Genomic DNA, 27,703 nt, shown 5'->3' with positions numbered 1-27,703 from the left:
ACGTACCATCAGATGATGTATAGATTTAGCCATGCATGAAATGTATTATTAAATGTTATTTTAAACATCCTAAATAATGTAAGTCCCTATCCCCTTCAAGACTTCCTTTATAGGTTAGATGCATCCCCACATCTTTCCCATGATCTTCCATGATCCGCGGTGTGCATATAAGGGTAGTTTTATGTCTCTCACAGGGACACATTATTGATGGTTTATTGACTACATCGTGCCATCCCATAATATAACATAGAATAATATGTCATAGTATAAGCCTGAATAAAACTTTAAGACCAAAATGTGAGAGTGTATTGTTTGCTATCAAAGGGTGGACTGTCGAAGCCAGATGATTGGCTGAGACCTAAATTGTATAATTAATATCGGCACAACGCCATTTTGTGAATGGTAGCACGATGCCATTTTGCGACTCCCACATAGTTCCCGTGTACAACGCTATGTTATGATTAGCATCATGCATCTGCCACTGCCCTATGTTAAAAATCCTTATTAAACAAATATGAACATTTATTAATACACATAATATGAACAACCCCGCAAAGCACGTACCATGGTGTACTTCACAAGCACATAGACACACAACGCATGCTAGCGTCTTTTCTTAATATCCCCACACCGACACATTGCATATTTACACTGATAGGTTCCCTAGCATTAAGGTTAATATTAGAGGTTTTATTCGTTATCAATTATGTAGTGAAATTAATGTATTTGAGATCTAAGGTTTAGTACATAATAAGCATGCCGTGTTTGGTGCCATTCTAAACTACTGTTTATTTGCAGATCTCCGGTTCCATCGGCAAGGAGATCGCAACATGCGTCTGCAAGTTATGAATTATAGAGAGCTAGGTATTGAAATGTACTCTGTAATGTAATGTTTATTAGCCAGTTTAGACTTGTTCTTCAGTGGGAAAAGATACACAAAGAGCCATTGAAGGGCTGAACTACCACTGTACATACTGACCTATGAACTACATCATAACAGAAGAACCAAGAGGAAGAACCAATGGGATTATGCCAACCCTTTCTATTGTATTGCATACTCTCTATACGGTATATATTCAGGCGCTCTATGTCAAGTAGTTAATCATCATATTCTTTCTTTTGATGGATGCTTCATCTTTGATGCCGGGAAATCTGGATCCAGAGTGCCTGCATATGTGTCGACTGTCTCTTGCGCTAACTGTATTTAGATCAAGGCGTGTAACTAAATGCTTTTATGTGAATAATAACTTTTTGTTCTTTGGAACCACACTCAAAGTCTGGAAAGCAATTATTTCTTGTGCAACTCGCAACTTTAAATAGCGACATTAAGGTATATAGATAATTAGGTATTCATAAAGCCTGCCTGCTTGTTCTCCCCAGGTATGAGACCCTGAGCCATAGCCCTACACAGCTTATATGAGCCTCTTCCAGATGCAATCACTAATCAGCCTGCTCTCAGGCTGAAAGGCCCAACACCAAAAATGAACCTGTGGATGAAGCCCTCCCTTCTCTCTCACATCCACACCCCCAGGACCCATTATCCGGATTTTACTTAAAGCCCAAAACTCCACTAAAGCAGATACAGACTTTTCCTGGGAGTTTAAAAGACATATGTTAGAAATCTTGGACAAATGTATTCTCCATTTTAGCACTTCAACAGTGCTTCTATCACACAGGTTTAAGGGTATCCGTGCTTGAGTCTAAACGGTTAAGTCAATTGAGGTACCAACTAAGTCACCTGTGCTCATTTCTTAAAATGTGGACTGTAGTGATGGAGTTTGGCAACCTCTGACCTATTTTTTCTATTTTTACAAATACAGTATGTAAACTAATGGTTTACAAGTACTACCAACCATGACCAATAGGTCATGTTTTTTGGATTTCTATAATCATGTACAGGTGTGTTACTCTATTTTGTTTGCAATTATCCCACCTGCTACCACAGACAGAAATCCTCAAAACATGACCTTCTGGGGAAACTTGAGGGTTGAGAACCACATGAATGAAAGAGCATCACATCCCACTAGCAAAAGAGAAATACTGTGGCACAAGAGATTTCTTTAACTCATTCAATATTGTTTTTTTAAGTTTTTAAAAAGTCACTGCTTTAGTAATTTATTAAAATGTCTTGTAGGCAATTGCTGCAACACTCTAATATTTGCTTTCCTGGTTTATCTTCAAATGAGTAACTTCTGCTGTAACCAGATCCTGTCACCCCACTATCACCTTCACTAATACATACAGTACTTTGTTCTTTCTCACTCTAAGCTGCTGACTGTTCCAGAGGTCAGTAGTGAAGTGTGTGTTACAAGTGGGCAAAAGGGAACGATGTTACATATAACTTACACCTTGCTGTCAACTAACAAACACATTAATAATTATATTTTTGTGGCTATATTTTACTACTGAGACTCAAGTTGATACTGTGTATCTAAAGTACAGTGCTTTCTTATAATCTCCACTTACCCGAGGGAGGTGGTAAAGAGAGAGTGCAGGGAGAAATGTGACTACACCAGACCAGAGTCATCTTTGGACATGTTAACCAAAACATCAGTACATATTGTAATAATTTTTCAGGTCCATGTATTTGTGTGCACCTACTTGTGATAAAAAACGAAATTACTGTATATTAAAATGTTCTTTGTCAGATATATAAATTTCAGAAACTGAACGTAGGTCTTCTAACTTAATGCTAGATGTAATTTTGTTGCAGTTTCATTGGGTTTATCATGTACACATTGGTCCTTTATATGCCTATGTAATTTTAGTTATGATGTGAAATGCATTTAGTGGCTGATAGTTATGATGTGAAATGCATTTAGTGGCTGAGTTGGGAGCAAAGCAAAAGAAAACAAGTAACTTTGTACTTGGACAAACGATGTTGCACTGCAAAGGGTACAAATCCTTATTTTTTTCCTATTTGCATGCATGCATGCAGTTTAAATACTGGCTGCTATTGTATGTACAGTAGCCCACAAATGCTGGACAGCCTTTTACATTGCAATTTATACTCCAATCTAAATCTCTCTGCTCCACCTGCAGAAGAACATGATTTTACCCAGGTGTAAGTTAAGGACCTCATACATCTGCTGGGTGTTTCACCGGTTCCCAGTTCCGACTGGAACTGCCGATCCGCCATTTGGAGATGCCAATCAGTGGTCATAATGATGACCAATCCATCAGCGAATGGCCGTTTACACTGCAGGGTTACACAGGTCATTCCTATGTTAAACCCTGCAAGCTACTCGGGTTGGATTGCCAGGTCACTACACCTGGGAATCCAACCCTGGACCCTTTTGCACTGAGCTGCGACCTCGGTTGACACAGCAATAACTCAGGTCAAAGTGGCGGTGTAAAAGGGATATCACATAGACCACTTGTTATATTTTTACAAGACATAAAATAAAATTTCTAGCCACAATGAGATAGAACTGACATTATATTAAGCAAACAACTTTGCCATAGCTAACCAACATTCCTCTTCTGATCTTGGAAGCTAAGCACCATTGGGCCTGGCTAGTACTTGGATAGGAGACCTCTAGGGAAGACCAGGTACTGTAGTTTTGTATGGGACATGCAGGTGTGAATCCCTCACGACATGTGACCTATGAAGCAACTCCTGAACTACATCTGAAAGATCATCCAAGAATTATTCATAAAGACTCATTTGATAAAGAAGAAGCACATGAAGTGACTGTATATGAACTCAGAAAAATTAATGAAAATTATTTATTCCTCCCCTTCCGGAAATTAATACATACATACACATATTTATATTACACAAATCAGTATACATGTATCCCATAGATATGTGGGTAGAGTGGTGCAAGTGCGCTACTCAAAAGTGGAAGTATTGGATAAGATTGGTTACAGTTGCAGCTCAAGACACTGGTGATTTCCCCAATATCACCAAGGAGAGAAATGGTTTGTACAGTAATATGTCTGGTCTGCAGTGCAACAGAGTAACAGTGACTAAAATGATGCAATGGTATCTGACAATATATATTGATGAGACAGCATGTATAATTAACAGTTTATTGGTACATAAAAAAGAAAGCTGTGATGGGGTTATGAATATGATAATAAGACAAGGATCGATTTGAATAAGAATATAGATAAAATTGCATAAAATACAATATAGTATAATTCAATGAAATATAAAATGAGAAAATGCAGTCAGTGCTGATGATGTGGGACTGTACAAATAGAAGTGCCACTGGTGGCACTAGAATTGGGAGTAGTTCTTTCTGTGAAGATAAGGATATTGATAAATGCAAGTGAAAAAGGTTCGCAGTAGCTGTCTGTTGCTGTGATATCACAGAATCATCAAAGGTATAGTTCAGCAGTCTGCAGGTAGATAGCAGTGGTTTAAAAGACGTTGGATAGGATGTGGTTGCTCAAATTACTGTTGGTGGATGCATGCACCCCCTACCTCGTCCTTTAGTACAGTCCGGTAACTGGTGATGGAAATGGCTTGAATGTGGAGGGGGCCTTCTTCTAATTGCTGGGCACCGATTCCCTGTGTATGAGGTGGCAGCTGCCTAGTTGGAAAGAGGCAGTTGCTTCTTCAGACGTTCCGACGGTGAGCGTGCACAAATTCCTCACCGCCGGTCTGGTTGTTTCTGGGGTCCGTCCAGCAACTCCAGCAGCAGGTAAAGGGGGCGTGGCCAACACATTTCACCCGCTGAGAATAGTGCGGGCTTCGTCAGGGCTATATAGGTGTGGGGCTGGTAGGATGTCCTTTATTTAAAGGCTTGTTCTGTCCTTCCTTAATTGCTCATTAGGAGCCAGCTTGAGATTGGCTGCGGTAATTAGGTCTTTAGAGGATTGTAATACTAATTATTTGGATGTAGAGGTCTCCATTCGTGGACAAATTCCATTGTCAATATTTGCAATAAATAGCACAAATGTACATATAGTAATAATAATCATATCAATCTATGTGCCTGTGAATATGCACAAAAGGATTTATATAGTTAATCTAGCAGGTGATTAACTCATTGGTTGTCAGTATTCAATGGAAATGTACTAGTTGTTCACAAAGGCAAGCCTGATGGTTTAGATAAATGAATAGAATAGAATACACTGAGGAAAATATGGTAGATTGTGTATAGGAAATATAAAAAAATAATAGATGGGGTGCATAAGAATAGCAAACATACAAATAATGGTGGACTAATTCAGTAGTTATTAATAAGGTAAGTATTGAGGGTATTATCAATAGTATAGGATAATGGTTGTACAGTTGATCTATGGTAATTGGGGAGCTGAAGAATCTGGAATGTGGTTGTAATTAGGTTGTTCTGGATCAGGTATTTTTTGTGATGTTGTTACCATGTTGTGGGAATAATTGTCTTCTCCCATATTGATGGATATTGGTCTCTTTGGGATAACTTTTAGGGTATTAACTTGGACCCCTTGATATGAGAAGAATGTAGCTTGCAGTGGTGTTATCATTACTGGTCTGGCCCAACCCTACTTATTCATGAATTAGTTAAATGTCACAAGAAGAAACTAGATGGATACACAAATTGAAAACCCTCGCACCCAAGGTTCTCAATATTGACTTTGAATTCTCAGAATTCCTGAAGGAATGAACCCCAAGAGACTGAATGAAGCTCTGCAAGTGCATTCTACATACATACCACGCTGGTCACACCCAAACACTTCCGAACTTGGAAGCTAAGTAGGGTTGGGCCAGATCAGTAATGAGTTGGGAGACCTTTCATGAAGATCTGGTTACATAGCGAATACCACATCACAAAAAATACCTGATCCAGAACAACCTAATTACAACCACATTCCAGATTCTTCAGCTCCCAAATGACCATAGATCAACTGTACAACCATTATCCTATACTATTGATAACACCCTCAATACTTACCTTATTAATAACTACTGAATTAGTCCACCATTATTTGTATGTTTGTCTATTCTTATGCACCCCATCTATTATTTTTTTATATTTCCTATACACAATCTACCATATTTTCCTCAGTGCATTCTATTCTATTAATTTATCTAAACCATCAGGCTAGCCTTTGTGAACAACTAATACATTTCCATTGAATACTGACAACCAATGAGTTAATCACCTGCTAGATTAACTATATAAATCCTTTTGTGCATATTCACAGGCACATAGATTGATATGATTATTATTACTATATGTACATTTGTGCTATTTATTGCAAATATTGACAATTAAATTTGACTATGACTGGAGACCTCTACATCCAAATAATTAGGATTACAATCCTCTAAAGACCTAATTACCACAGCCAATCTCAAGCTGGCTCCTAATGAGCAATTAAGGAGGGACAGAACAAGCCTTTAAATAAAGGACATCCTGCCAGCCCCACACCTATATAGCCCTGACGAAGCCCGCACTATTCTCAGCGGGTGAAACACGTTGGCCATGCCCCCTCTACCTGCTGGAGGTGCCAGACGGACCCCAGAAACAACCAGACCGGCGGTGAGGAATTTGTTCATGCTCACCGTCGGAACGTCTGAAGAAGCAGCTGCCTCTTTCCAACTAGGCAGCTGCCGCCTCATACACAGGGAATCGGTGCCCAGCAATTAGAAGGAGGCCCCCTCCACATTCAAGCCATTTCCATCACCAGTTACCGGACTGTACTACAGGACGAGGTAGGGGGTGCATGCACCCACCAACAGTAATTTGAGCAACCACATCCTATCCAACGTCTTTTAAACCACTGCTATCTACCTGCAGACTGCTGTGATATCACAGCAACAGACAGCTACTGCGAACCTTTTGACTTGCATTTATCAATATCCTTACCTTCACAGAAAGGACTACTCCCAATTCTAGTGCCATCAGTGGCACTTATATTCATACAGTCCCAAATCATCAGCACTGACTGCATTTTCTTATTTATTCCATATGCATTATATTTTTGGTTGACATTTATTTTGTGTTATACATTTTACTTCATTTTATATTTCATTGAATTATACTATATTGTCTTTTATGCAATTTTATCTATATTCTTATTCAATTCGATCCTTGTCTTATTATCATATTCTTAACCCCATCACAGCTTTCTTTTTTATGTACCAATAAACTGTTAATTATACATGCTGTCTCATCAATATAATATTGGCAGATACCATTGCATAATTTTAGTCACTGTTACTCTGTTGCGCTACAGACCAGACACATTACTGTACAAACCATGTATCCCATAGATGTTATTCATAATATGATCAATACATTAATGAATGTTTTAGCCTTTTATATTTTATTAATAATTATGATATGTGGATGTACCCAATTGTAATTGTAAACAAGGATTGGTTTCGGTACAATGACTAATTAGACCATTTTAATTAGATCCTATGGAAATCCTGTTTAATATATTCCCAATACATGGTTTTAAACATATATTGATACTAATAATGTCACCATTATGCCATATAGGAAATATTAAAAATATTTATACTCCCAGGACTTAAGAAAGATCATGTCATCAGGCATAAAGGAGTAGGAAGATGGCCATGGATGAAATGAATACCAGGAGTAGCAAGATGGCCGCGGGTGGATTTACTACTGGGAGTATTAAGATGGCTGCTGCCAGCAATGGAGGACGGATACGAGATGTCCGAAGACAAAAAGTGAGCGGCTGCGTGATAGTATATGGCCTGGGGACTGAATAGAGAAGATGGACCAATCAGGCAGATGTAACCAATCATAGAAGTGACACAATGCCAGATGAGGGCGGAAGTAATGCGGGCGGAAGTGATGCGATGCCAGACGAGGAGAAGGACGGAGGTGACCTCACGGAAGGTCATGTCTGTGGATCACAATGAAAATTATCCTAAAAGCGGGCGGAAGTGCCGCAATATCCATTTGGAGAGGGCAGAAATGACGCAATGCCAGAGAAGGGCAGAAGTGATGCGATGAGATGCCGAGACTATGGATTAAACTTTTGAATTAAAAAAAATTCACAATAAGGAAGCGATTATATATATAACTAATATATTTGAAAAGAGGCCAGCACACTATAAGACCTAGTAATTTCTGTTAAATATAAAAACAGATGGCAATTAGAAAACCGGAAGTGATGTCACAAATGATTCTAATTATTGCTTGTTTGTCCTCATTTGAGGGGGTATAAATATCAGATACCCCACAGGAGCTTAGATATCCCTTGAAGAAGTCCAAGATACAGAAATGCATTGGAGGCTCCTATTCTCTACCCATTCATGAACTTGCCACTTTTTATGATCAGATAAGCCATTTTTTATTCCTAATGTATATTGAAATTTTTTTTATTTTTTTTATATATGTATATTTATTTCTGGATTTTATGCATACTATCCTATAATTGGAAGGATATCACTCTTGTCTTTTAGTAAAAGTTGTTTTTTATATTTATTTATAAATCATATGAGTATTTTTGCACATTTAGAATCATATGAGTATTTTTGCACATTTAGAATCTGAATATTAATGCACTGCTGTACACGTTTATGAAATTTTGTTTATATATTGTTGTTAATCATACTCCTATCACTTTGTGAATATTAGTAATAATTTGGAGATTTTTCCATATGTATTGTATATGTACACTGAGCACTTTTTTGTATGTCACTAAGCACTTTACATTATAAGGTTACTATTTTTAACCACTTAACTGACAAAAGTTTTTTCCAAAACCCACTCCGAAATTGTCATTTTTTTTATGATTGAATTAGGTCAAGAACATCTTTTTAAAACTATTTCAACTCATTTTTTTTATAAACACCATATACCATAAAAATTAAAATTTTTATGGTATACTGTAGTTCTGATCATTGACAGCTGTACCATCGATTGGTTCAGCCATCGATAGAAACAATCCATTGTTTGACATCGGTTGGGGGGCTACACACACACACACACTATATATATATATATATATATATATATATGCGCGCATACACATATATTTATATATACTGTATATACACAGTATATGTATATATCCATGTGCATAGATCACATGTGTGTGTGTGTATATATATATATATATATATATATATATATATATACACACATATATATATATATATACAGTATATGTATATATATATATATATATACACACATTTTATATATATATATATACACACACATATATATATATATATATACACAGTATATGTGTATATATATATATATATATAAATAGGGGTTTGCTGTTTATACATGGGGTGGGGCTTATGGGGGGGAGAGGAGGGGTTGGCTCTTTGGCCAGCGGCTGCTCCCTCTACTGTTTGCAGCCACTGGGGAGCCGCTAACAGGGTGTTGGGACAGGGAGGGGGCAGAGAAAGGGTCAGCGCTGAAAGCGCTACCTTCTATTTGTGCGGTGGCTGCTCTTTCTAGTTTGCAGCCGCCGGGCTGCTGCTAGCGGGGGTGGAGAGAAAGAGAAGGACAGCGCTGATAGCGCTGTCCTTCTTTGCCCGGCGGCTGCTCTATCTAGTTTGCAGCCGCTGGGCTGCTGCTAGCGGGGGTGGAGAGAGAGAGAGAAGGACAGCGCTGATAGCGCTGTCCTTCTCTGCCCGGCGGCTGCTCTGTCTAGTTTGCAGCCACTGGGCTGCTGCTAGTGGGGGTGGAGAGAGAGAGGACAGCACTGATAGCGCTGTCCTCTGCCCAGCGGCAGCTCTGCTCTGCCATCAGCCGCCAGGCTGCTGCTAGCTCCAGAGGAGGGAGAGAAGGACAGCGCTCTCAGCGCTGCCTTCTCTGCCCTGTCAGCAGCCGCTGGGCTGCTGCCGGCTCTCGAGGAGGCAAAGAAGGACAGCGCTCTCAGCGCTGCCTTCTCTGCCCTGTCAGCGGCTGTCCTCCGGAGAGATAGGGAGAGAAGGACAGCGCTATCAGCGCTGCCTTCTCTGCCCTGTCAGCAGCCGCCGGGCTGCTGTTCTGGGTGGGTGCGCCTTTGTTGGGCTGTGATCGGCCGACCCACGGGGAGGGACAGTGTGCAGAGGGACCAGGAGGTATCTCTGTGATTGGCGGCTGCTAGAAACTTATTCTCCAGCAGCCGCCCACAGAGCTTTCCTGACTGGTCGCATCAGATACGACCATGTCAGGGAAAGCCCAGTCTGGTATGGTCATATCTGATACAACCATGCCAGGCAAGTGGTTAATATACATATACAAGGGTACATAAGCACATGAGGCGCTCTGTTCCAGTTCCAATATTCGCATATATATATATATATATACTGTATATACACTGAAATTGGCATACAACAAAGGTATAGGACAGAAGTTCCCAAACTCGGTCCTCAAGGCACCCTAAAAGTCCAGGTTTTAAGGATATGCATAACCACAGGTGATTTAATTTGTACCTCAGTCAATTTGATTTAACCACCTGTGCTCAACCATGGGTATCTCTAGTATAGGATGTAGGAATGCAGAAGATGGAACTTAATTGGTGCTTCATTATCTGCAGTTCTGAGATATGACTGCTTTGGCTTACTTGATTAGATGACAGACTAAGGATTGAGGGCCTGATTCAGATATGTACGTAAACCTGATAGTTTACATACATATCCAATGTTTGCGGGTCTGCACATGCACAGGACCCATTCTGCACATGTGCAAAATTACTCCTGCATGTTAGCATGCAGTGCCCCCAAACTGCAGCATGATTAACATGCTTCAACTGTTTGGTAGAAAGGAGGGGGCAGGGCCTGGCCGCATTCCTGGAAATGGGGGCATATTGGACTTTGTCCACCTAAGTTGAGACTGTTATAGTAAGTATTAGTTTGTGTAGACCTGTTTTCATGAAGGGTAAAAGCATATCCAAAAGATTCACAATCTGCTAGCATAACAGCAAAAATATTGGTACTGAAATTTGCATGTATGAAATATCACATGCCGTTTCAAATGAAGACAACCCCTTTAATGGCCTTCTGTTTAAAATTAGATACTGTATGATCATTTGGTTTGGGTATCATGCAATTGTTGCATACACCTTACAACCCACAAGTTAGTGGGAAGGTTGATATATATTATGGGACATGAAAAATATACATTGACTGCCTTAAGATTGACACACACTAGACCAACTTTCATCTAACCATCAAACTAGTTGATTGGTTGGAATGAAAATCTGGTAAGGAATGGGAGTAAATTATGATCAGCAATTTGCTCCTAAATGCCAGAAAATAGATGAAAATGGTCGTTCAGACAAGTTTGTTAAATGTTTGATCTAAACAATTTGTACAAACAACAGTTTTTGTCCATTTTCCGGCATTTGGGAGCAAATTGCTGATTGTCATTTGCTTTCATACCTTACCAGATTTTCATTCCAACCAATCAACTAGTTGGCTGGTTGGATGTAAGTTGGTCAAGTGTGTGGCCAGCTTTACTGTAGCTCTGTATTGCATGCTATCAGAACAACAAAAAAGAACATTTGAACATTTCTCCTCATCAGTTTTTATTTGGAAAACTTCCCAATCTGATGTTATGCCCTAGCATTTACATCTACTGCTCAATAGATAACAGGGAAATATTTTATAAAAATGACTAGTCATCTGATGAAGTTGCAATTACCTGTGATAGGCATACAATAAAACCTGCCTTCTGTATATCATTCTATAAAAGCTGGAGAAATAATAATGATAAAAAGTTTCTTACTTTGTGGTTCTTTAACAGAGCAATGTGAAGGACCACATCAGATGTAGCTTATGTTATAAATTGTCATAATAGTTAAGAAGTCAATGTGGATAAACACCCATCACGTTAATAATGTAACTGCTTCCAAACAAGCAATCCAATCTGGAGATATCCCTGCAGCATCTCAAGGAGCTTTAAAGAACCAGTTGTATTGACAAAGCTTGGGCCCTTAGGAAGATAATAACACACATCTCTGGTCACCAGTGGTAAGGTGAGAACAAGAATTCCTGGGGTCTCAGAATGGGCACTGCTTTAAGGTGGATTAATATCTTCTGTTTTTATATCCTGCCCTCAACACAGACAGAATCTCAGCATGAACCCAATGATTGGTATGGGGAAAATTATGTTACAAATACATCTTGGAGTTGTTAAGATTAACTGTGAAAAATTGTTGGGTCTGTATATATTCACTTTTAAATGCTAGATGCCACAGCAATGGCTCAAATTAGAAATTATGTATCACAAAAAAGATGAGTCTTAGATCATATTTAAGAATATTAGCTATTTTTATAACATTGAACATGTTTTTAAATGAGATAGTGGGGTCTATTCATGAAGCAATGAAAAACCATTATCAGTGATAACAGAGCTTTTCAGTGCTTCATCCTATTTACAGAAGGGGTTATTGTAGAGAAATCTAAGATTTCTCCAGCGGTGCCCCAGCTTTGCGTCAGGTTCACTCCACCACACTGTAGTATGGGGAGAACAATTCATAGAAGCACAGAAAGATCAACTTTCAGTTTCACTTCTACATTTTTTTTCTCCATGTCAGTATGGCACAGCCTCCAGAAGGGAGAAGAGCAGGGAAGACAGCTGTGCCTGCCTTCCCCCCGCCCCCCTTCCCTGACACCACCCAATCAGCGATGCCCAAGGAGAATGTGGGATGGAGAAAAACTCCCCTGCTCCCTGTGTGTTACAGGGATGTTCTGGAGAGTATAGTGAAGTGACCCAGCATATGCCAACTCGCTTTGCTGTCCTGAGTAACCCGGCATATGCTGGGTCACCTATGCTTCACTGCTCAGTACCTCCGCTGCTGGCTTGCCCTGCCCTCACTCTCACCAAAGCTGTCCTGTTTATAGAGTGACTAATAAAGAAACCTGTGACTCCTAACTCTGCTTACTGGCAGCTGGCACTACCCCCTTTGCTGACTCACTCTGCCCCCCCTCCCCCCACCGGCACTCTTTTCCATGTTTAGGTTAATAAAGTGACCCAGCATATGTGGAATCACTTCAGACTACTTATTGCCCATTGCCCTGCCATCTCTCTCCGACGGAACTGCCCGTTGCTACAGTAAGGTATGGGTACATGAATTACTACTTAGCTAAGCTATATATCGCATCAAACTGATATGATCTATAGTGAAAAGTAGTAATTCTGTATCACACATCTTCATGAATAGACCCCATTGTGTGTATAAGGGACTTAATTAATGTGTTTTTACTTATGTTTTGTTAATGCCTATGCAGTGCTCGAAGTGTGCCGGTATGCAGCGGTATGACATACTGGCACTTCGTCCAAGCACTAACATTTTTTTTTATATAGTTTCAGCTTCCACACACTTATAATAAATTATTTCACAGCCTGCAGGGCTGAGGTTGAGGGAAGAGGGGTGGCACTGACCAGGGAAGCTGTTACACACTCCGGAGCCTTGCTATGCCTCCCACCCTCTCACCCTGCCAATGCTGATGCTCTGGAGCTCTGCTGGAATATCTTCCCACTCCCGGCAATGATGGCTTGCGGAGCCCTGATATGCCGTCTGCCCCTATCCCCCCGGCAAAGCTGACTTGTGGAGCCTTGCTGTGCCGCCTGTCCCCAGCAATAGGGATGCTCCGAGTCTGGAGCCTTCCTGCTATGCCGCCCGCCCACAGGAAGGCTGACATGCGAAGCCCTACAATGCCGCCTGCCCTGAGCAAAGCTATGCTGGAGCTTCTACCTGCTGCCGGTGTCTCTTAGTTACTGCTCCCTCCATCCTCCTTTCTGCTGCCACTGGCTGCCACACTGCTCCGTGCTCCCCTGCTCCTCATGCCTCCGGATCCCACTCCACCAAACCATTATAATCCTCTCAGTCAGATTGACTCAATTGATGAGTAATACCTTCAGTTTTTATTCCTGTACACTCCACCACCCCTGTGTATGCCACCACCCCTGCTTGCCTCACCAACATTGTGTTCCCCACCACCCATGGCGTTTGGGCACCCTAACCACAGTTGTGTCTCCCACAGCTAATGGGCACTTGATGGAGTAGCAATTAATTTGCTCCGTCAGGCGCCCATTAGCTTTGACGGCGCACAGAAGAATTGAATTCGCCATATGTATTTTATTTATTTCCAGTTGGGGCCTATGTGTTTTCTTTCCTATCGTTGCCAATGTGTATTTTTTTTTATACAAAGTCCATGTGTTTTTTTTATATTTTTTTGTGGGGGCCTACGTCCCGTGGGGACAATGGGGGAGATGTATGAAGCTCAGAAATGGTATCAGCACTGATACCTCTTCTCCACGATGTATGATCGAGGTTTTGGCAGTAAAAATGCCCCCAGTAGTGGTCCCCCTATGTTATGCGCCCCTGTCATTATTGGCACTGCTATCTACAAGATAGCAGCGCCGATAGCCTGGGCCATGTATGAACGGTCAGATCGCCTGACCGCTCGGCCCACTGTAGCTGTTGCTATCGACAGCTACAGCCTGGCACTGCCCTATCCCCACAGCAGGGACAGCTCTTTCCCTGCTGCAGCAGCTGCCGGATCCAGGGCTGCATGCGTGATCTCGCGATACTTGCGAGATCCCGCATATGCTCAGTGGAGCCGGCCGGGACTGAGACACAGCACATCAGCACTAGGCTGATGCGATGTGGTCTCTAGCGGGTAGCACTGGAGGGGGGAGTTAACGCACCCCCGCTCTGGCCGATGAGATGTTTATACAGCTCATTGGTAGTACTTCCTGCTTCGCCTCAGTAAAGAGACAAACCAGGAGGCGATATAGCGGCATGTTAAGTGCCGCTATACTACATCTACCCCAATGTGTGTGGCTGGAGTGACAAGGCAGGTGGCAGGACGCTGGAAAGACAAGGTGCAGGAGGCTGTTGGGGTACAGGGGGCAGGAGGTGATGTGGGGCACGAGTCTGGTTGAACCTCTGATGTATGATGATGACATTAGTTATAACTTATATTCCTACACAAACAGGCATCTTTCGGACCATGTGATCTCCTACAGGAATAGTGAATACCGACTGAAGACACCGTCTACCAAGCCCATTTTTCCATGCACCTATGGCGCGCACTCATATTGTCGCTGCCGCATTTTTACTACTTTACTTTACCGCTGTCACCACATCTAAATTTTCCATACTCCCACTTCGACCACTGTGCCTATGTACAAAGAATGTGAAAGTTAAGATACAATAGGGGTTAGTCCATGATCCCCTACTTGTATATTCAAGGATTAAAAATAAAAATATGTTAAAAAACAGTGGGCCTACATGTTAAATCACAACATTATCAAAGTATTAACATTTTAACCAAGTTAATCTTTTTAAATGTCGACATTGGTTGTTGATATTCTGACTGTCGACATACTGGTGCCGAGATTTCGAATGTTGACCTTCTGAACGTCAACATTCTGACCATATATCCTAATAATCGGGGTGGGTAAAGAAAAAAAAATGTACATATTCTTAAAGAGTTAAACTTTTTAATCATACAATATATTGTCTTGAAGGTAACTAATAAAACATTGTAAGTATTGTTCAAGCATCTGATTAGTCCTTTCCATCTATTAGACTGTGAATTGAAAGAACAGAAAATTTACCTTCACTCTCAGGGCAGTGAAGAGAACTATCCCAAAACTTAGAAGTGAATTGAACATATTGATCAACAACTACAACATCTGAGGTGCATGAAGTCTGAATATTTCCTGAATCATAAGTTCTGCAGTCTGTTCAGTAATGGATACCCCTTTAACAGGGATAAAATGAACCATCTTAGTAAGACGATCCATTACAACTAGGATTGTTGTCATCTTTTTTGAAGGAGGAAGATCAAATTTGAAATCCATAGAGATAGAACCTCAGGGACGATATGGAAAAGGGAGAGGTATGAGAAAACCCAGTGGTGAGTTATGTGGAGTTTTGTTTCGGCCATGTCATGCATGAGGAAATGTGTCTTTTGATATCTCTCTTAAAATTTGGCCCTAGTAGGAACATGCTAACAGTTGTTGAGACTTACATACTCCTAAATGTACAGCAGGTTTGAAATCATAGACAAATTTTTATACTTCAACTCATAATAACTTAGGTACATAAAGGCGCTGCAGGGGAGTCCAGTAGCCATTATGAAATGTTAAATTAACATCTGCAGGAGATTTCCTGAGGAAAAAGTCAGTGTCATAACCATTTTTTAAAAGAGGGAGTAAATCTGTAGAAACCATGGCCTTAAAGAAGTTATGCTGAGGTAGAATCATTTTGCCGGAATTAGCTTCTAGATGGGACTGAGGGCCTGATTCAGACCAGTTCACTAGGATGCGTTTGCACGCAGCTATCAGCAGTCTGAGTATGCAAATCCCGCCCGCGATTGCAAGCAAGACATTAGCACACCCACTATGTCTTGCCGTGCGATCGCGGTATGTATTTAGATGCCCACCAGCCTGACACAAGACACCCACGTTCCCTTCATATCGTACGTCATCTCCAGGAAGTGTATTAAACAATTGGTAACTTCGAGTAACATCGGACCCGTATGCAGCACTTGTGGCTGACCATACCCTACAAGCACTGCGAGTCCTGCTGTGTGTAATTCAGCCATGTGATGTGTATGCTGACGATGCGTTTTAATTATGCACGCCCCTGAAATGGCATTCAGATGCACAGATACGCCTGAGTTCGCGCCACCACACCCCCTTTACCATCGACTACCTCCTGTCACCACCCACAAACGGTTCGTCCTGTCACTCATGCTAGCGGAGCATCTGGGTTCAGGGTGCAAATGCTTCCCAATCACATGGACTAGTTCATGCACGCACACTGCGTCTTGTACGCATGCGCAGATTGCAAACATCGGCAGCCTACGTGCGAACACAGCCTAGCAAACGGGTCTGAGTCAGGCCCTAACATTCTTGAGAGTCAATCTGTTTAGCCATTTCTAGTTCCAGTTCTGTAGGAAATGATGAAGTTAAAATGAGAAAAGAATAAAGTCCATCTGGCATGTCTAGGGGATAATTGTTTAGCAGTGAGTAAAAAATAAAAATTCCAAATTTCTGTGAATACTTTCTTTACCAATACACCACAAACTCCCCTGAGCGATATCGTGTAGTGTGTCCCCGGCAGGCTGTGCTCAGTGTCGTTCATGACATTGAGCACAGCCGCTGAACGATATCATTAACGATATCGTTCAGCGCCGGGCTCTCTCCCCCATTCCCCAACATGCAGCAACCAGACGAGGTCGTCTAATTGTGCTGCATGTTCAGGCAATGGACAATGTTGGAAACGACCAGCGGGAGTGCGCATCGCTGGTCGTTTCCGACATAAAAGTGCACGATTTGTGCACGATTACTGAGCGATTGCACGATTACGATGTCGTAATCGTGCAGTCGCTCAGTAATATCGCCCAGTGTGTACCCACCATTACTGTCTTTCTCTTTTGTTTTCTTTAGCAATATATAGTAGTTTAATGTCTGTTGTGGATACAAGCTACAATGATGACATATAGACACACTGCCATAGCACTTTGTGCTTTCTGCTAGAGACTGCTAAAGTTCACATTTTTCCCATTATTGGTGGTGGGTGGAACTACAATGTATTGTCATCTGCTTATATATATTTGTTAGATTTTTTTTGAATGTATTATATAGATATGACCCATCAGCTTCTATTACAACCCGGTCAATTTGCTAGGCTATGTGAATTGAGGTTCTTTAGGAGACATAATGATTATGTTTTATTTGTCTTATATAATGGCATTACATCTCTCAAAAGCACAAACTTGCATTCTCACTAACTTGCAAATTTATAAACTTTTTTCAGAGCCCCATGAGTTCCTCTCACCCAGCCAATTACCATATATAAACAAACCTCCCCCCTCCCACACACACACACACACACACACACACACATATATATATATATATATATAAACTAGGGGTGAGCGGGTTCGGATTTCTGAAATCCGAACCCCCCCGAGCCCCCCCGATCCGAGGCCGATCCGAGTCAGGCTCGACTTTTCCCGCCTGACTCGGATCTGAAATCGAGGCAAAACGTCATCATCCCGCCTTCCGGGTCTCGCGGGTTTTGGATCCTATATAAGGTACCCGCGTCGGCGCCATTTTCTCACTCGGCTGTGGACAGTGAAGAGGGAGAGTGGGAGTTAGGGCTGGCTGGGCTGTGTAGTGTAGTGTACTGTAGTGCAGAGTAGTGATGTGCTGTGCTGCGCTGTGCTGCTGTTGTCCATAGGGGCTGTGTCCACTACTTCAAAGTCCATAGGGGCTGGCTGTGTTGTGCTGTGCTGCTGTTGTTAATAGGGGCTGTGTCCACTACTTCAAAGTCCATAGGGGCTGGCTGGACTGTGTTGTGCAGTCAGTTGGCCATAGGGGCTGTGTCCACTCCAAAGTCCTGTGCAGTGTCCCAGTCCTAAAGGGGTGCTGTAGTGTTGTCCAGGGGGTGCTCTGTCCGTCAGGGGTGCTCCCCCCAAGTGCTATAAAAAAAATATTTTTTCTGTGTTTGTGAATTGTGTGCGCAGTAGCCGCACGTGCATCAACAAAGTAGTGCCAAGCGTGCGCCTGTGTCATAAGTAACGGGCCGGCTGGCTTGACCGTTAAAGGGTGCTGTAACCCCCAAAGTACACTCCAAACCAAATAAAAAAATATTTTCTGTGTTTGTGAATTGTGTGCGCAGTAGCCGCACGTGCATCAACAAAGTAGTGCCAAGCGTGCGCCTGTGTCATAAGTAACGGGCCGGCTGGCTTGACCGTTAAAGGGTGCTGTAACCCCCAAAGTACACTCCAGTCCAAACCGAATAAAAAAATATTTTCTGTGTTTGTGAATTGTGTGCGCAGTAGCCGCACGTGCATCAACAAAGTAGTGCCAAGCGTGCGCCTGTGTCATAAGTAAAGGGCCGTCTGGCTTGACCGTTAAAGGGTGCTGTAACCCCCAAAGTACACTCCAGTCCAAACCAAATAAAAAAATATTTTCTGTGTTTGTGAATTGTGTGCGCAGTAGCCGCACGTGCATCAACAAAGTAGTGCCAAGCGTGCGCCTGTGTCATAAGTAAAGGGCCGGCTGGCTTGACCGTTAAAGGGTGCTGTAACCCCCAAAGTACACTCCAGTCCAAACCAAATAAAAAAATATTTTCTGTGTTTGTGAATTGTGTGCGCAGTAGCCGCACGTGCATCAACAAAGTAGTGCCAAGCGTGCGCCTGTGTCATAAGTAAAGGGCCGTCTGGCTTAAACCGTTAAAGGGTGCTGTAACCCCCAAAGTACACTCCAGTCCAAACCAAATAAAAAAATATTTTCTGTGTTTGTGAATTGTGTGCGCAGTAGCCGCACGTGCATCAACAAAGTAGTGCCAAGCGTGCGCCTGTCATAAGTAAAGGGCCGGCTGGCTTGACCGTTAATGGGTGCTGTAACCCCCAAAGTACACACCAGTCCAAACCAAATAAAAAAATATTTTCTGTGTTTGTGAATTGTGTGCGCAGTAGCCGCACGTGCATCAACAAAGGAGCAGCGCCAAGCGTGCGCCTGTGTCCCATAAGTAAAGAGCCAGCTGGCTCATTTCTTAAAGGGTGGTGTAACCCACAAAGAGCACTACTCTCCAGCAAAAATAAAAAAATATTTTTTGTGTTTGTGTGCGCCTTAGCCGCACGTATATATCAAATCGATATAACATAAATGGAGGACCAAACTTTCTCAGATAAAAATAAAATAGAGAAAGATCAAGAACCACTTCCTCCTAGTGCTGAAGCTGCTGCCACTAGTCATAACATAGACGATAACATGCCATCAACGTCGTCTGCCAAGGCCGATGCCCAATGTCATAGTAGAGGGCACATACAATCCCAAATGGCAAAGTTCAGGAAAATGACCTTGAAAAAAACATTTAAATCATCTGAAGAGAAACGTAAACTTGCCAATATGCCATTTACGACACGGAGTGGCAAGGAATGGCTAAGGTCTTTCCCTATGTTCATGACTAGTGGTTCAGCTTCACATGACGATGGAAGCCCTCCACCCACTAAAAAAATCAAAAGAGTTAAACTGGCAAAAGCACAGCGAAGAACTGTGCGTTCTAAGAAGATATCACAAATCCCCAAGGAGAGTCCAAGTGTGGTGGTGGTTGCGATGCCTGACCTTCCCAGCACTGGACGGGAAGAGGTGGCTCTTTCCACCATTTGCACGCCCCCTGCAAGTGCTGAAAGGAGCACCCACAGTCCACTTGCTGATATGCAAATTGAAGATGTCACTGTTGAAGTACAACAGAATGAGGATACTGGTGTAGCTGGCGCTGAGGAGGAAGTTGGCGAGGAGGATTCTGATGGTGATGTGGTTTGTTTAAATCAGGCTCCGGGGGAGACAGTTGTTGTCCATGGGATGAAAAAGCCCATCACCGTCATGCCTGGGCAGAAGACCAAACATTCCACCTCTTTGGTCTGGCAATATTTCTATCCAAATCCGGACAACAACTGTCTTGCCATATGTACCATATGTAAAGGTGAAATAAGTAGGGGTAGGGACGTTAACCACCTAGGAACATCCTCCCTTATACGGCACCTGCAGCGCGTTCATAAAAAGTTACTGTCAAGTTCAGAAACTTTGGCTAAGACCTTAAGCAGTCCAGGGACACCTAAATCCCGTTGTCCTGTTGTATCCAAGCGCCTGCAAACCACACCGTCAACTCCCTCCTAGTCAATTTCCTCCTTAGTCAGGATCGGAAGTAGTCCTGCAGGCCATGTCACTGGCATGACTGACTCTCCTATCCGGGATTCCTCCGGAGGATCCTGCATTGCTACGCCTCCAGCTGCCGCTGCTGCTTTTGCTGCTGCTGGGAGTCGTTCATCATCCCAGAGAGGAAGTAGGAACACCACTACTTTTACTAAACAATTGACCCTCCAACAGTCCTTAGCGAGGAGGATGAAGTACGACAGCAGTCATCCTGAAGCAAAACGTATAACTGAGGCCTTGACTGCTATGTTGGTGTTAGACGTGCGTCCGGTATCCGCCATTAGTGCAGTGGGATTTAGACAATTGATGGAGGTAGTGTGTCCCCGGTTCCAAATCCCGTCTAGATTCCACTTCTCTAGGCAGGCGATACCGAGACTGTACAGAAACGTCAGAAAAAGTGTCCTCAGTGTCCTGAAAAATGCCGTTGTACCCAATGTCCACTTAACCACGGACATGTGGACAAGTGGAACAGGGCAGACTAAGGACTATATGACTGTGACAGCCCACTGGGTAGATGTATCACCTTACGCAGCAACAGCAGCAGCATCACCAGTAGCAGCATCTCAGAAACGCCAGCTCGTTCCAAGGCAGGCTACGCTGTGTATCACCGGTTTCAGTAAGAGGCACACTGCCGACAACCTCTTAGAGAGACTGAGGGAAATCATCGCCCAGTGGCTTACCCCACTTAGACTCTCCTGGGGATTTGTGATATCTGACAACGCCACCAATATTATGCGGGCATTACATCTGGGCAAATTCCAGCACGTCCCATGTTTTGCTCACACAATAAACTTGGTGGTGCAGAATTTTCTGAAAAGCGACAGGGGCGTGCAGGAGACGCTTTGGGTGGCCCGAAAAATTTCTGGCCACTTTCGCCATTCAGCGACTGCGTGCCGAAGACTGGAGTGCCAGCAAACACTCTTGAACCTGCCCTGCCATCACCTGAAGCAAGAGGTTGTGATGCGGTGGAACTCAACCCTCTATATGCTTCAGAGGATGGAGGAGCAGCAAAAGGCCATACAAGCCTATACATCCACCTATGACATAGGCAAAGGAGGGGGTATGCACCTGACTCAAGCGCAGTGGAGAATGATTTCCGTGTTGTGCAAGGTTCTCCAGCCCTTCGAACTTGCCACACGTGAAGTCAGTTCAGACACTGCTAGCTTGAGTCAGGTCATTCCCCTCATCAGGCTTTTGCAGAAGCAGCTGGAGAAAGTGAAGGAGGAGCTAAGACGGAGCGATTCCGCTCGGCATGTGGGACTTATGGATGAAGCCCTTCATTCACTTTGCCAGGATTCCAGGGTGGTCAATCTGTTGAAATCAGACCACTACATTTTGGCCACTGTGCTCGATCCTAGGTTTAAAGCCTATGTGGTGTCTCTCTTTCCGGCCGACACAAGCCTGCAGAGGTGCAAAGACCTGCTGGTGAACACACTGTCAGCTGAAGCGGAACGTGACACGTCAACAGCTCCTTCTTCATTTTCTCCCGCAACTGGGGCTGCCAGGAAAAAACTTAGGTATCCTAAGCAACCCGCTGGCGGTGATGCAGGGCAGGCAGGACCAAGTTTGGACATCTGGTCCGGACTGAAGGACCTGGCAACAATTTCTGACATGTCTACTGTCACTACATATGATACTGTCACCATTGACAGAATGGTGGAGGATTACATCGGTGACAGCATCCAAGTATGCATGTCAGACAGTCCATACCTGCTGTACTGGCAGGAAAAAGAGGCAATTTGGAGGCCCCTGTACAAACTGGCTCTATTTTACCTGAGTTGCCCCCCCTCCAGTGTGTACTCCGAAAGACTGTTTGGTGCAGCCGGGAACCTTGTCAGCGAAAGGCGTAGGAGGTTGCTTCCACAAAATGTGGAGAAGATGATGTTCATCAAAATGAATTATCAACTCTTCCAGGGAGACCAGCCTCCAGAACGTACAGAGGGACCTGTGGTGGTGGATTCCAGTGGGGACGAGTTAATACTCTGTGAGGATGAGGATGTACACAACACTGAAGAGGGTGAGGAATCGGTGGATGAGGAGGATGAGGACGACATCTTGCCTCCGTAGAGCCAGTTTGTGCAGGGACAGATTAATTGCCAGCTTGTTTTGTGGGGGCCCAAACGAACCAATCATTTCAGCCACAGTCGTGTGGCAGACCCTGGCGCTGAAATGATTGCTTTGTTAAAGTGTGCATGTCCTGTTTATACAACATAAGGGTGGGTGGGAGGGCCCAAGGACAATTCCATCTTGCACCTCTTTTTTTTCTTTGCATTATGTACAGTTTGGGGCCTAGTTTTTCAAACTGCCATCCTGTCTGCCACTGCAGTGTCACTCCTAGTTGGGTCACGTGTTTGTGCCGCCCACTCGTGTCGCTTAGCATAGTCATCCAGCTACCTCGGTGCAGCCTTTTGGACATAAAAACACTATTGTGAGGTGTGAGGTGTTCAGAATAGACTGGAAATGAGTGGAAATTAAGGTTATTGAGGTTAATAATAGCATAGGAGCAGAAAAACCAACACATTCTGTGATTTTAGCTGTTTTTATGCTTTTTTTAAAAAAAATACAGATCCAAAACCCAGAACCCAAAACACGGAAGGGTGGTTTTGGCAAAACCAATCCAGATCCAAAACACGAAGAAAGATCCAGATCCAAAACCAAAACACAAAACACGAAAAGTGGCCGGTGCACACCCCTAATATAAACAAAGAAAAAGTATATCACCGTGCGCAGTGGGTTAGTCCAATGGTAACACGGAAGTGTGTCCTCTTATTTTCACATGTGTATCAGAGTTTGCAGCAGCCGTTTTAATAACTCCTCCTAAACAGGAGTACATGCATGGATCTCTGGTCAAAGAAGCAAAACGGATGCACACCACAATGAGTAAAGGGTAATTAATATTTAATCAAAGTACATAAAAGACTTACACATAAAGTTTAAATAGTCCGGTAAGCATGATCACGGCCAGCATTAGGATCCCATACACGGCATAAGATAAAGCTTCTGCGAACACTGGTCTTGTTAGCGGTTCAGCGCAGTATCCCAGCTCCGGATCTAGTTCACAGGACTCCACTTCCTATCAGGCAGCGCCACAGCGTCGTCACGTCACTAGCAACCACGCCCAAACGCATTTCGTCTATCAGACTTCATCAGTGGGTGTGGCTAGTCGGCGGATGTCAGCTCTTTTTATACTAGACAGCTTGTGGCAACCAATCGACTGATCATAAACAATTTATAGAATTCTTTTTGCAAAGATAACGGAGCGTAATTCCAGGTTACATTAGGAGTTTTTATAAAGCTCATGAATATTAAAAATACATTCTTTTTTACAACCATATTAATCTTAATAAAGAAAAAAACAGCATTGCAAGGATGCACAATATCATTATACAAAAAACAGATGAGCAAAATCCCACTATAGAGTCTCCATCAGTGGAAGTAGCCATTTTGTTGAAGATAAATATAGCTATGTTTTATTGACATGGATTATGATGTCACTTTGTTCTCATGAAGGTCAAACCTTTACATATTTGAAATTATACTAATAATATAAAGCATTCCACCTAGAACTAGATCCGGAGCTGGGATGCTGCGCTGAACCGCTAACAAGACCAGTGTTCGCAGCGGATTTATCTTATGCCGTGTATGGGATCCTAATGCTGGCCGTGATCATGCTTACCGGACTATTTAAACTTTATGTGTAAGTCTTTTATGTACTTTGATTAAATATTAATTAATATATATATATAAGCAAAATGGTGGTATATGGCGCTAGTCTAGTCCTAGATTCAAAAGTCTCTTTCAGCAACAGTCCGTTAAATATTACAGTCCACTTCAAACGCACTCCCCTGTTCTAACGGGTGGCTGCTCTTTTTCCCTAACAGCTGTTGTTCAACCAGCTCCAATAATGATCTGAAATAAGGTGGAAAAACAGCGCCTCCTAGTACAGTAATTTTAAGGTACAAAGGAATCCTTCACCAGGACTTATCACCCTCTATGTGCTGGAGGTGTACCATTACACCTCCAGCACATAGAGGGTGATAAGTCCTGGTGTAGGATTCCTTTGTACATTAAAATTACTGCACTAGGAGGCGCTGTTTTTCCACCTTATTTCAGATTAATATATATATATATATATATATATATATATATATATATACAAATACTCTGCACTATCATCTAAATGACGGCAAATGTGGCCGGTGCCTTCCTCCAACAATGCAATAGTAAACAAGTATATAGGTGGCACTCAGGCGGGCCGACAGAAATAAGGATACAGAGTCTTCACAAGTCAAGGTCAGCGTTTCCATACCATACAAGTATGGTGACGTCCTGATGAAAATTCTTGTATGGAATTGAAACGTTGAGCTTGACTTGCTGAGACTCCATTCTCTTATTTCTGTTGACCGCCTGAGTGCCACCTACATACTTGTTTACTATATATATATATATATATATTATATAGACATATATAAATATATGTATATATATTTCGATATTCTAGGCGACAAAAGGAGCGCACAATGTTAAGGGAATAAAAGGCTTTATATAGATAAAAGATATAGATATTTATCCATGGCATTCCTACCAGAGCTTGAGTTACTATCTCAGGCACACTCAGATGCGTATTGTCATGTTGGACTTCCTCAGTGGGTGTATATACAGTATATACACATATATATATATGTACATATATATATATATATATGTATATATACAGGAACAGCTGGAACTTCTGGCAAATTATTATTGATTGACTATTAAGGACTGGTTCCAGGTGGGTTTAAAAGTTATTAATATTTTATTAACAAACGAGACAGGGGCAAAAAGAGAGGGGGAAGCTAGAAATTGGCCTAACACCCTGGTCCTTGTGAGAAAATAACTGGTCTAGAGGTATTTGAAGAAATAGAAGCAATTATATGATCCTGAAGGTTTTTTAATCAAATATTGTGGAGGAGTGTTGATGTATACAGTACCCAGACTTTGCCAAAAGATGCTGTGGAATTACTAAAAATAATGTACTCCAAATCTGAAATTACTGAAAGGTCATTGCAGTACTCACAATGTGACAAATTAGCTTATTTAAGAGTTTAGATGACAGGTATGGATAGGTTGTATTTATGGGTGTGTAATCAGGGCTGTTGTAACAGCAGTGTGGCCCTGGGCAAAGCAATGCACTGGGGCCCCTACCCACCCACCCATTGTGCCCCCAGTAGTAAGCCCCTTATATCAGGGCCGGCTCTAGGGGTGTTCGACCAGTGCGGTCTCACAGGGGCGCCACCCATAGAGAAGCGTACCCCTCCCCAAAATCCCATTTTCAGCAGTACAGTACTGTTCCGCTGTTCCATCCGTGGGCCAAAGTCGCCCACGGGTGGTAAAATCGGGAGGTTGGGAACCCCCACCACTACATCTGTGCGGTGGTGCCAGACCCGTGGAGTGTGAATGGATCCATTCACTGATGGGAGAGGGCTGGGGGAAGCCCAGCCAGTGATGGAGGGCTGGGCTTTACCCCTAGCCTGATGTCACTAAGGGGGCATGGTCTATGGTAATGAGGCCACACCCCCAATTTCAGTCACGCGGCTAAGCCACGCGATTACAGGGCACTATGTATCGGGCCGGCACAGGGTGCTCAGACCCCTGGATCCAGCCCTGCCTTATATAGTGCCCCCAGTAGTGGTCCCCCCTATGCAGTGCCCCCAGTAGTGGTACCCCCTATGCAGTGCCCCTGATATAGTGCCCCCAGTAGTAGTCCCCCCCATGCAGTGCCCCCAATAGAGCCCTTTAAATAGTGGCCCCAGTTGTAGTCGCCCCTATGCAGTACCCCCAGTATTGCGCTTCATATGGAGCCCCCAGTAGTGCCCCCAGTGGTAGTCCCCCCTATGCAGTGCCCCTAGTAGTAGTCCCCTCCCCTTGTAGTGCCCTAGTAGTAGTCCCCACCTTGTAGTGTCCCTAGTAGTAGTCCCCCTTGTAGTGTCCCTAGTAGTAGTCCCCCTTGTAGTGTCCCCAGTAGTAGCCCCCCCTTGTAGTGCCCCTAGTAGTAGTCCCCTCCTTGTAGTGCCCCCAATAGTTGTCCCCCAATGCAGTGCCCCCAGTGATAGTCCCCCCTATGCAGTGGCCCTAGTAGTGGTCCCCTCCCCTTGTAGTGCCCCTTTGTAGTAGTCCTACCCTTGTAGTTCCCCTAGTAGTAGTCCCCCCTTTGTTGCACCCCCAGTAGTAGTCCCCCCCTTGTAGTGCCCCTAGTAGTAGTCCCTCCTTTGTAGTGCCCCCAGTAGTGATCCACCCCCAGTAGACACACACGTAATAAATATTAAAAAAACACTTATCTGAATCCCTGCTCATGCTGCCGCCATCCGCTCCTCTGGCCATCCTCACGGGCCGGTCCACTCTGCATTATGGGAGAGACGTCATGACGTCTCTCCCATTACCCACTGTGGGAGCCGGAAGATCGAGCTCATGAGTGAGCTACTGCCCGGCTCCGGCAGTGGGCACAGCAGCCAATGAGAGTCTGACAGACTCTCATTGACTGCTAATTAAAATAAACCCACTGCTGCCGGCGCTGGCGGCTGTGTGTTTGTCACTGTGTAATGCTGACCGAACTCTGTCCGGTCAGCACTACACTACACGCATGGTGCAGCTATGTCCAAGAGACACAGACTGCCCGCGGCCCGCATGGTCGCAGTCGAGGCGCCCTACTCGGCTGCGTACCAGGGGAAGGGGGGGGTCACTCATCACCGGGGGGGGGGGGGGCTGGAGGATCAGGAACAGTGCTTTAAAAAATATATATGTTTACCGACTGGCCGCGGCTGTTTGGGCTGGAGGACCCCTTGAAGCTTCGGGCCCTTGGGCAACTGCCTTAAAAGCCCAATGGAAGAGATGGCCCTGTGTGTAATCATGGCTATTATGGGTGTTTGGGCGACTTCCTCCAGATGTTCTGAAATTAGTCTGCTTTTAAGCAATTCCTCCAACAAAGGGCGGGATGCATGGCGCATCACACTCACGATGCGATCCCTGCAAAGGACCTCTCTGTTGGTAAGAGTGTCCCTTTGCGGTGGAGGGACTTCCGGGTCTATGACCCAGAAGCCCATCCGGTGTCCTTCTGC

This window comes from Taudactylus pleione, unplaced genomic scaffold (assembly GCF_031769625.1).
Source record: "Taudactylus pleione unplaced genomic scaffold, aTauple2 ptg000707l, whole genome shotgun sequence".
Taxonomy (NCBI): Eukaryota; Metazoa; Chordata; class Amphibia; order Anura; family Myobatrachidae; genus Taudactylus; species Taudactylus pleione.
This window is presented reverse-complemented; position numbering follows the sequence as displayed.